This window comes from Malaya genurostris, chromosome 2 (assembly GCF_030247185.1).
Source record: "Malaya genurostris strain Urasoe2022 chromosome 2, Malgen_1.1, whole genome shotgun sequence".
Classification (NCBI taxonomy): Eukaryota; Metazoa; Arthropoda; class Insecta; order Diptera; family Culicidae; genus Malaya; species Malaya genurostris.
Window position 1 is genome coordinate 219,037,302 of NC_080571.1, and position 12,350 is coordinate 219,049,651.

Consider the following 12,350-nt stretch of genomic DNA (forward strand, 5'->3'; position numbering starts at 1 on the left):
ATCAGCTTGAAGAAGACGCCGATTTTTGCCAAAAAAACATCTTCTCGGATGAGGCACATTTTCATCTCGGCGGGTATGTTAATAAGCAAAATTGACGCATCTGGGGGACGGAAAACCCGCACGTTATCATGGAGAAGCCGATGCATCCTCAGAGAGTGACGGTTTGGTGCGAATTATGGTCTGGCGGCATCATTGGGCCATTTTTCTTCGAAAATGAGGCAGGAGCCGCCGCCACGGTCAATGGCGAGCGCTACCGCGCCATGATTAGCGATAGGTTCTTCCCGTTACTTGAAGAGAAAGACTTGGACACCATTTGGTTCCAACAAGAAGGCTTCGTGCCACACAGCCAACGCTACGATTCGAATTATCAGTCGAAATTCGGATGTCGTTTGGCCGCTACGGAGCTGTGATTTGACGCCGTTAGACTATTATCTTTGAGAGGCTGTCAAAGATAAGTATTATGTGGACAAGCCAGAGACAATTCAAGCCTTGAAGGACAACATTCGTGCAAATAAAAGGTCCCGTGGTCCCATACGGATTTCGAGAATTTTATCCGGATCCGGCTTCGGGTTCCGGAATTACAGGGTAAAGTATGTTAAAAATGTTATATCGTCACTTAAGGCGGCGAAACAAAAACGTAAAAAAATTCTAAACTGCCCTAAAAACAACACCAACCGGTAGCTATTATCAGTAAGCAGTCAAACAAACCGGTTCCGGCTATCCTGGTTCCCAGTTTCCGTTTCCAGAAACACCGGAAATAGATGTCATATATTACCAAATGGATCTCACTCACTTTTCTCAGCGATGATTTGACCGATTTCCACAAACTTAGGTTCAAATGAATGGTCTCGTGGTCCTATACAGAATTTCATCCGAATCCGACTTCCGGTTCCGGAATTATAAGGTAAAGTGTGTCTAAGAAATCTAAATTGGCCTAAGAACTACTCAAATTGGTAATCATTATCAGTAGGTAGGCAAACAAACCTATTCCGGCTCTCCTGGCTCCCAGTATTCGATTACCGATGGGAGATAATAATCATATGCGTAAAAATGGATCTTGCTCACTTTTCTCAAATATATTATAAATCAATATGGATCACTTTAACGAATTCAATACAAATCGAAAAAGACATCACAGTAACAATATCCGGTGACGGCAAAGGCTATTACTTCAGTCATGTTTAATAGTTTGCGTTTAGCGTGCACCCAGAAGTGAAATGTCAAAAATAATTGAGCATGATGCCCACATAGAGGTGTGAACAATTTCACATTAAAATGTGTTTTTTTTCTGACGAAAGTAAATGTAGCCTATAAATAATTTAGAGTTACGCTCTTTTAGACCAAAGTGAAGATTTTCAAGAATTGCTGAAAAGACGAAAGCTATAGGCTGTGAAGGCAATGTTTGGCAGATCACTTCTGATATATAGAACAAAATTAAAATGAAATAAACGGTGTATTATAAGATACTTTGATCGCGATATTTTTTTTCATTTCGTTCATGACATTGAATTTAAATTAGCTGCACATTATCTTTTCTCTCAGGAAAAGTTAGAATGTTAAAGAAAATTTTCATTTTTATAAATTGTCTATGAATTGAAAGTGCATATACTAAGCAATCTGCTTTTTCTGTGAACTGTTTTGCGAATAGTTTAAACTTTTAGTCAAAATTTGAAAATTCGATATTTGTTCTCTAAAAAGTAATTGAATTTCATTCAACAGACGAACCATTCCAAAATTCGACAAATAGAAAGCTTTTTCAGCACTGAAAAAATGTTAATAAATAGTATGATATGTGCAATACAGTTAGCAAAAGAGCAAGTTATACTTCAGTTTTTGCAATGACTGAGCGGAAACATATATTGGAGAAGCCAAATGAAAGAAAAATTAACAGAAAAGATGAATTTTTTGGAAAAAGATACGCTCAGAGACAGGACTCGAACCTGCGTTCTTATGCATTCCGTGCATACGCGCTACCATTTCGCCACTCTGAATCTTGTTTTAGTCACTCTAAAACGCCAGACAGACATAGTAGAACGTACTATAGCTCTCGTTGAGGCGAATTACGGTTTATTCATATACTAAATTGTTTTGTTTTGAAGCATTTATTTATTTATCAAATATCCTGATATTGTACCATGTTATATCACCGTAGCCGTTATTTTTCAAATCAAGAAATTATAGTACATAATTCGGAAATGTTGGTAGAATTCTGGAATTAACATTAAGATTAATTTGTTTAGTTCTGCGTGCACATTTCACACATATTTATATAAACAGGGATTTTTATGAAAACAAAATGTTCTCATCCGAGTTAGTATCAGATTGCGATTCTAAACCGTATTTACAGCTTGTTTTTTCTGTCAGTGTATATCGAGAATTATTCCATATATTTGGAGTTGTTTGGTTCAGTGTACTGTTTGGGAAAGCTGCCTTATATGCAATGAAAAAACTGTAGTGTATTAGTAACCTTTGTTGCCACGGTTTCAAAGGAATTCTCGAATGTTTCCTGTAACACGGCTCATTAGGCGGCGCACACCTTCTTCGTCCATCGTTTTAGCTATCTTATTCCACCAGGTCGTCATCTGATTGATGTCTTTGACAACCTTTCCCTTTGCCTTGAGTCTTCTCTTCATGATTGCCCAGTATTTCTCAATAGGACGGAACTGGGGGCAGTTGGGTGGGTTAAGGTTTTTCGGAACAAGCTGGACCCCTTTCTCTGCATACCATTCTTGAACGACTTTGCTATAATGACCGCTTGCCAAATCTGGCCAAAACATTACGGAATGGTCGTGGGATCGAATTAACGGCAAAATTCGTTTTTGGAGACACTCTTTTTGGTATAGTTCTTATTTGTAACGAAAACTTTCGTTTTTTTTTTTGCCACAGCTGCAAATGCCCTGCCAAATCATAAATTTTATTGCAAATTTGTCGGCAAAAAGAAATTTAAATTTGGCTGGAACATCCCCCGGAGCCGTTGCCAAGTAAAATTTTTGACCTGGGATTTGCCCGAAGTCAGTCTTGACATAGGTTTCATTGTCCATCAGAAGACACCCGTCGAACTTGGTCAGCGCCTGGTCATATAGTTTCCGAGCACGAATTTTGACCACACTATTCTGTTTTATGGTCCGATTTGGCTGTTTGCTAGCTCGATACGACTTGATTCCTTCCCGGAGTCGAGTTCTCCTCACGGTACTATGGGCAGCACCGAATTTTCTGGCCAAATCACGGTACGACAGATTAGAATTCCTCTGAATCGTCTTCAAAATCTTACCACTTACCAAGTTTCCGGTCGACAGTTCTACTCCGACGATTAGCTTGAGGCTTCCGAATTATCGTCAATGTTTCCTTATACCGTTTGATAACGCGCCATACGGTATTTCTGGGCAATTTCAGCTGTTTACCTAGCCTACTATGAGCAAATTTATGGATTGAGCTATGGAATCAATCAAACAGTTTATGTTGAACGGTTATGCCACCTAACAGTTCCACATAAACCGCTAAGCAGACGTAAAGTTAATACTACTTGCAAAACACGCTTTTGTGCCAAAAATACAATGTCTTTACAAACGTACCGAACGAAAGGGGGTTTTCGATCAACTGGCCGAACTCATGTTATATTGAGGGGTGAGCTTTTTTGTGCTCAGAGCACATACCCGATTTCTTCTTCTTTACATTTCAACATAAACTGTTAGTCGCTGACGAGTCGAACACGAAACATTAAGAAAACAGAAATCGGTTATATTAGTTATACAATACTTTTGTAGTGCTCTCTTGATTTCCTGTAAGTTCTACTTAGACACCATAATAGTAAAATTAATAGATTTTGAGTTACAATGATTAGAAGAAAGTACATCCAAAAAATCCCGGGTTTGTGGTTCAATACATAGGGCGCTGGTCTTACAAGTCAGTTGTCGTATGTTCGAGCCCCGACCTGGAAGGATTCTTAGTGTCAGTAGAATAGTAGCACAAGCCATGCAATGTTTCTGCACGTTAAGAATCGACTACGAAGTCAGTTGAAACATTAGGTCAAATTCCACACAAGGAATGTGAAACCAAAGCTTTGCTATTCATGCAACAAATACATACACTTATTAAAAATCAGCCTTGAGTCGAATCATCAATCTCCATACATGAAAAACAAATCTTTTTTTATTCTGGGACATCCGTGATCCGTGGACGTGTGATCCAAATTAGAACATGTGAAATCTGATTACTTTTTATTCCATTCCATTTGCATAAAAACTTTAAAAATCACCAACTTAGCTCATTTTTTCTTCACAATTTTGTATTTGACCACTTAAAGGAATGAACGAGTTGTAAGTTTGAATTCCGTACGTAAGATAAATTAGTTTTAATAATCACAATTATCCTCTTGCTTGAATGTAAAAAGTTCAACTAAATTATTTCTACGTTTCGTCTTTGACTCATCAGTGCAGAGCAGTTCAAATTGAACTGCTTAGTGCTAAATTCGGCAGTTCAACTTGAACCGCTAAGCAGACGTAAAGCTTCTGCTACTTACAGATCACTTTTTGTTTTGCAACGGAGTGCAATGTCTTTTCTGACGTGCCGAACGAAAACGTGTTTTCGACTATTTCTGGCCGATGCAGGTTTGGACATTTAGGGTCATTTGGTCAGACATTGCACTCAATTGCAAAACAAAAAGTGTTCTGTAGGTAGCAGAAACTTTCATCTGCATAGCGGTTCAAATTTAACTGCAGAGTTTAGCACTAAGCAATTCAATTTGAACTGCTCTGCACTGATGAGTCAAAGACGAAATGTAAAATTAATAAAAACGGTTATGTGCACTAGCACAAAATTTAACTAACCCCTAAATGAGTTCAACTAAAGCTAGATTTAAGAGACGGTAAACTGAGTTAAAATATGGTTTGTGGTGTATTGGGAGAGCAATTTAGTTCGGTCCGTTTTTATTTTTGGATCAAAAAAGCATTTATTTCAAACTAAGAAGAATTTAAAGATTAATCAAAGTCGCTAGTTACTACTTTTTTCAATCTCTGAGGCAATTTTTCGAATTCAATTCAATGTAAAAAAAAACCCTTTTCTCCATTCAATCAGAGTTTCTTTTACAAGCCAACAAAACGTGTGGTTAGACCACTGCGCTCAATCACTGAAAATATTCCTGGTTTCTATGTGTCGGTTTTGCCTGTTGTTAGGCCCGTACCCAGAAAAATTTTAATATGAAGATTAATTTCTATACGCTTGAAAATATGTATATGTGAAAAATGTTACTTGAAATTTTTCTGAATAAAGTTGTTTGTTGAAAATTATTCATTCTATAAATGACTTAAGTATGACGAATTTCGCGGCAAATCATATTCGCGGCAGGCAGAATTCTCTCAGATTGGAATGAAACTTTCAGGACATGTGGACTTTGTCCTAAAATGACACATTGCATACTTCGTTTTTTTTTAATTGATCCAGATTGCCTTTTAAAAAGGGTTAAACTTTGTTAATCTTTTTTTTTAACAGTTGACGAAAAATTACAAAGCCAACAAAAAAAAAAAGATTATATTAGTGATTTTCACAAAATCAGTAAAATTTTACAATAAAAATACTAAAAAACTTCTAAATCAAATTGACTTCAAAAATTTAAAATCAATTGACAGTTCGCTTTCACATCTCATCCAAGTCAGTCGATTAAACACAAAACCGCTTACGTTCGAGACGAAAGAAACCAAGTATAGTATTGTGTAGTGAACAATAGAACGATCTCAAAACCAGTGAACAAAACGAACAAAAGCTACCGCCGACAAGAAAGAATACAATTGTTGTTGACTTCAGGCAGTGCAAAATTCGGCCTTCGATACGAGAACTTGAAGGTTTGCTTAAGGAGCAAATGCATCTTGACATTAAACGTGTGCATTTACTTCAATGCAATAAGACGAATAATGTTGTTTACATCCAGTTTTATAAAGAGTTGGATGCAATTTCAATTTTCAAAAGACTATAACAATGTGCACTATGTGGAGCATGAGAACATTAAGTACAACATTCCAGTGTATATGGAAGATAGTGCAATAGAAGTGCGTGTGCATGATCTTCCCTCAAGCGTCACCGATTCTTATATTCGCAAAACTATGTCCCAATACGGAGAGATTCTCTCTATCGAAAAAGTAAAGTGGAAGAACATTTTCCCCGGTATTCTAAATGGAGTACGTTTATTACGCATACACTTGAAGAGGCCTATACCTTCTTATGTGATTTTCGGTCAAGATACATCGTCTCAATCGGCCACGTAAAACTTGTACGCAATTAGGCCTGAATAAAAATATCTTTTAAATAAAAAATATCAATTGACAAAAAAAACGTTTTATTCCAATAAAAAAAATTTACAGTGTCTTTTTCATCGAAAACTAAACTAAATTAAAAGTCGTTATCATCCAAGAACTCAATGAAATTCAATTTGAGAGGAGATTTCACAAAATACTGGTTGCACGATATATGCAAAAAGTATTGGTAATGCACAAGAAACAGTTTTGGTAAAAAACACTTAGTCCATTTCAAAAGACAGTCTGGATCAATTTTGTCATATTTACTGAAAAGAGTTTTTATAACATAATTATTTCTCTAAGTTTCGGGAGGCGGTTGAATCCCTTAAATCTCTTCTTGTATATGCGCCTGGCTGTTATGCTTTGTGCGACGATTCGTTCATCTTATCATTTCTTACGTAAGTATTATTAACTGACCATCAAAAAAACACCCATAACCATTAGAACACGAGGTTTTTTTTGAGAGCAATCCAGTGAAGCATACCATTGGGAAACAATAACAAAATTTATTAAAATAAACTTGGCCTAGGGAGCGAATTCAAATGGATATGTTTCATGGAACAGAATAAATATTTGCTGAGAAGCTCCTTATAATAAAATAGCACTGAAAATTTGAATTGTACGTAGAAAGCAATATGAGCGTATTATCATATTCCGCAAACATCATCAGCAGATGGCTTCTCGTCATTCGAGCTTTCAGCTTTGATTGCTGAACTTTGTTCTCGAAATGGTTTCATCCGCTGTCAGCATTTTATTCTGCCGAAAAGCATACAGTGCAAATAAGATATGCCCATCTCTGAAATATTATTCGCACCAGAACCAATCACGAAATCGTGATTGTGTACTCTCTATCTCTCTCTGTCTCTTGTTATAATAAACGAAAAATCTCGACAGAAATTTTACTCGTTTTCAACAAGTTTCGCACACAAATCTCACCATCGATCGATAAGTTTCTCCAAATACTCGATGTTGGAAGTATCTCCCGCCCGTCAAACCTAATTAAATTCTTCACACAAGAAAAATATTTACCCAGTCGTTGAAAACTTGAAATGGAAACTTCTAATCAACGTAGGTCGAATCGAGAAAATTTCGTCACGCCTTTCAACCGGTTAAGATAGGACTACCCTACAGGCAAATATCATCGAAAAGGAACGCTATTCGGCTCACCCTTTGTTTGAAGAAAAAAACGTCGTCACGCAACAAGTCAGTTGGATCCGTTCGGGCGACTGGTGGCCGAAAAGCAGCCACCATCCGATAAATAACAGAGATTTGTTTCGGTTTTGATTACTGAAGATGCTACTGTTGAATTTTAAATCAGATCCCTTATTGAGCAAACAACCGGAAAATCTATCGAAGCATTGTGAGGGCTGTGGCCCAAAATTATCTTTCGTGATAGTTCCAACTTTTTCACCAAACATGACTCCCGTTAGGCATTCAACGTTGTCAATTATTCATTTCTAATCTAACTTTCCAATCGCTATACCCTTGTTGAATGAAGTTGTTTAGGTGTTTCATTTGCTCTATTGACAGTTCACGTTAATATGTTTGTCTTTTTCCGTGAGTTTTTCGTGGTATTTGAACTTCGTATTGATGATCTTAAAAACCATTCTCGCACATGAGTAGTCTTGATCCAGCTTCAGTATCGATTAAATAATTTGAAATGAGAAGAAGTGATATGAGTTTCAGAAACAAGAAGCAATATGTTTAGTAAATATTTATTTTCGGATACCACGAGAAGCTCTAGCTCCTGAAACTTATCCTAAAACTTGTTCCGTCTACTGTTAATTCAATTTGCTCGAAAAGTTTATCTTAACATGTCTTATCGCAGTTGGGAACTATCGCAAGACCGGAGTCAAACACGTCGGAATGAAGAAGATAGTTAGATTGGCTCCAAATGTTGTGATCTTTGCCGAATTAAAAAAAAACTGCTTTAATCCATCTATAGATGTAATGATGCCTTTCTCATAATCGCTTATAAGAGAATATAAAGGAATTTTCATTTTAGATGTGTTTCATGCACTCTAGATCGAGATGAAGAAATAATGGTCAGAAAAAAAGAGATTAATCCACCTAGCAGTTAGATGATACCTTTTTTTATCAATCCTCATTTGTTTTTTTTGCATGGATATTCTTCGGTGTTTTAGTTCTCATGACATTATTTCAATTATCGTCGTTTTAAACGGCAAATTGAGATTTTAATCACTCATTACCCTGTAATGTCGAAACTGCAAATCGTATCGAATTTCAATCGTGTGACAATTGATTAAACATTTTATGTTATGTCGAAGTAAGTTCCACTTTCGTCATTATTTATGGTTCAGAGCCGGTATTCAGGAACTAGCATAACCCAAAGTGATACGTATGGCCATTAATTCATACGCCAAACAATTTACATTTTCTATATCGGTATGAATTTTAAAAACTCATCATCCTGTAATTCCAGAATCGGATTAATTAACTTATTTTTCCTTCAATTTGAATTTTTGATTTTGATGTTCGAATTGACCTTTTTGAGAAAATGATTGAGTTTTGAGAAACGATTCGATACTGGAACCGAAATTCTAAGTTCGGTGTATCCGAAATCAGTTAAAATCACCTGAGGTAATTTATGTGAAATGGACATTTTTATACTAATCATCCTGTATCTCCTAAACCGGAAGTCGAATTTGACTAAAAAGTAGAATGTTTTATAGGATTTTAAGACATGTCATGTTCGAACGATTATGTTGCCAAAAACGAACCGTGCTAAAATCGGTCCGAGGCAAAATGCCATGAAAAGAGATGCTGTACACCAGGGGTTCCCAAAGTGGTCGATATAGACCCCTTGGGGTCGATATCCTTTTTGCGGGGGTCGACGTGAACGAAAACTGACTATGGGGGTCGACGAGGTCTAGAAATCGACCCCTATTGTTTGATATAAGTTGTTATTTGAAATATTTACGCTAAAAAAAGTTGTGTTTATTTCACCATCCGCAGAAATTGGTAAGTATTTTACATCAATATAAAAAATGCAAGACATTGAATTTTCAAATGAATTTGTTGATGGAGGTCTACGGCCTAAGTTAATTTTAGTAAAGGGGTCCATGACTCAAAATAGTTTGGAAACCCCTGCTGTACACAGTCTTTTGAAACTTAGAAACAATTGTATGTAACAGTATAAAAATCATTTGGCTCCGAAACTTTATCATCAAATGCATAAAACTCCTACTACTGGAATAAGGCGAAAAGTCGTTTACATAAAAATATCGATATCTCCGTTAAAAATGGATGCATTTTATTCGTCAAAACTGAAGGAAAATATGAAATACTATCGCGTAACAAATAATAACTTCCCTATTTTTTCTAAATTGAAATACTTGCTACAAAATAAACGAGCGAATAGGATTTAGACGAAATAGTTGATTCATTGTAGTGACATATTCTAAAATTTTTTATAAATTTATTTTAAATCACCAAACAAAGGTCAACAGATTTCACGCGCGACTTGATTTCTTATTATTTCCGCTTTATTATTTCAATTATGTATTGAAATTATTAATCGATTATATTGGTTGATCTGAGCAGCCGGCTACCGAGAGAAAATTATTTATTCATCAAACAAACAATTATTTTTTACTATTTATTCAATATACCGATATATGTTATCTCTGTTATTAGCTTTGTAATATTAACGAATTTGCGCAATACTTAATTTTTATCATTAAATTTATAATTGAAAGACAAGCAAAAACATAGAAGAAGAAAACATATCAAATAAAACTTCTATCCAAAGCTAGTCGCAAATTGTTGATTGAAGAGTTAATTTAGTAAAATAGAGCAATCAGAAGTGAAACGTTGAAAATATCAAATAGCTGAAAGGAAAAAGGAGCTCCTGCAATTGTCGCCTTTACGACATGGAATCAGGAACCCAGTGAATCAATTCTTGGCTCATTTTTTTCCGCCGGATTCCACACGGCATTTAGGCTGGTACTGTCCGGAGAAAGATAATAGGTACTATCAATCTCCTAGTGGACCCCAGCCCCTGCAATTACCTCAGTAAACCTATTTTCAAAAAACTATTACTTGTTTATTCATTATTTCTTCATCTTGCCCTAGATATCAATAAACCGCCTTCTTTTATCAGTTACTCATTTACTTACTTTAAGGGTGCACATCTCGTCTCCGGAACATGATTGAACAAATTAAAGACTGTCCCAGAATATATGGACTCACTTTGATTTCGCTGTAAATAATTCACAAGTGTTAGATATTCAAATTTTATTCGATATACTGATAATATTAGACAACAACAACAGAATATTATTCTCAACATTTGCTACATAGCCATCTGGCGCACCTTGTTGCGAACGTTCCTCATTAAATTCCGTACAGACTTCTTGGCAACAAGTTTTGACAAATTTTTCCAATCTTTTTCGAACTGTTGCATGGTTTCGGCTGCCGAGACATGTTTCCTAAGATGTGCCTTCGTTAATGCCCAATATTCCTCAATTGGTCGAAGTTGTGGGCAATTTGGTGGATTCATGTCTTTTGGGACGAAAGTGACATTTTTGGTAGTATACCATTCTACCGTTGATTTCGAGTAGTGGCAAGAAGCAAGATCTGGCCAGAAGACAACAGGATCCTTGTGGCTTCGAATTTTGGGTAGAAGTCGTTTTTGTAAACATTCCTTGTTGTATATTTCGCTGTTCATCGAAGCAGTGGTGATGAAGGGTTTTGAAATCTTACCGCAGCTTAAAATTGCTTCCCAGACCATAGCTTTCTTACCAAATTTTTCGACTTAAATCGATGTCTCGGACTGGTTTAACACTTGCCCTTCTCGCACCGTATAATATTGTGGTCCCGGCAAGGATTTGTAATCGAAATTCACGTAGGATTCGTCGTCCATGATTATGCAGTTCAAATTTCCAGCAAGAATCGTATTGTACAGCTTTCGAAGCATCGGCCTGATCGATGCTTCTTGTTTCGGACTATATTTTGGTTGTTTCTGCTTCTCATAGGTTCGAAGATTCAAACGTTCTTCAGCACGAAGAATATTTGACTTCGAAGTGCCCACTTTTTTGGCCACATCCCGAACTGAAACCTCCTTCTTTTTCTCGAACGCCTTCAGTATACGTTTATCCAACTGAGGGTTAGCAGGACCTTTTTTTCAACCCGTTTTCGGTTTATCCTCAAAGGTGTTATCCTCACCGAACTTCCTGATTGCATTTCGCACGGCTTTTTCACTTACTCCTTCCATTTTTGCTATCTTTCTCAGTGACAGTCCGCGTTCAGTGCACTATTTGTACACAATTTTTCGACATTGTTCTGCTGGAAGTCCACGCATTTCGAAACAAACTAATGAAAACGAATAAACAACTGCACAAGTGGTTAGAGAAAAGTGTAAACAACAGGATGCAACCATTTAAATTGACAGATTCTGAGCCATTGCGAAATAGTAGCGGTTTTCTGTTGCGTCCATACTTTCTGGAACAGTTTTTATAGATTTGCAGCATACTCGATCTTGAGTCGCCGTTCTCCAGCCGCTCTGTATTCCTTCTGCGCGCGCATCTTCTTCGATTGCGCACACCCAGCGAGTGTGAGGTCTACCCCGCAGTCAACGACCCCTCACAGGTTCTCTGCTGAGCATCACCTAGGCCATTCTCTCTTACGGCAGGCATTCTTTGCTACATGTCCAGCCCACTACCGGGTTTTATAAGCCATCCTATGTTTGAATGTTAGTATACTTGGTACAGCTCGTGACTCATGCATCTGCCCAATTCTCCATTTTCTTCAGCAAGCCAACAGGTTTCAACTTTGTCTTGGTAGAGCTTATTGTCAACCCTGTTCTCAGAGCTTCTTTCTTGGAGAGCTTCTTCGTGCGCTATATTGCGCAACAAATTTGAGAGCGCGTCACCTTACTTCGATCCATCTAACGTCACGAAAGCGTCGGATGTCGTACCAACTATCTTGATGCTGGATTTCAAAACATCGATCAATTATCAGCTACAGCATTTCAAAAAATGGAGTATATAAAACATATCTCTTTCGAGATCGTTTTTTATGTTTCGTTTTTAACAAAAATAC

At 36.8% G+C, this 12,350-nt stretch overlaps 1 protein-coding gene across 1 annotated transcript in view; it reads right to left on the reverse strand.

The window, feature by feature from the left end:
• Positions 1-12,350, reverse strand: part of LOC131427641 (calponin homology domain-containing protein DDB_G0272472) — a 183,525-nt gene that overhangs the window by 12,363 nt on the left and 158,812 nt on the right. The gene's annotated exons all lie outside the window — the stretch shown is intronic.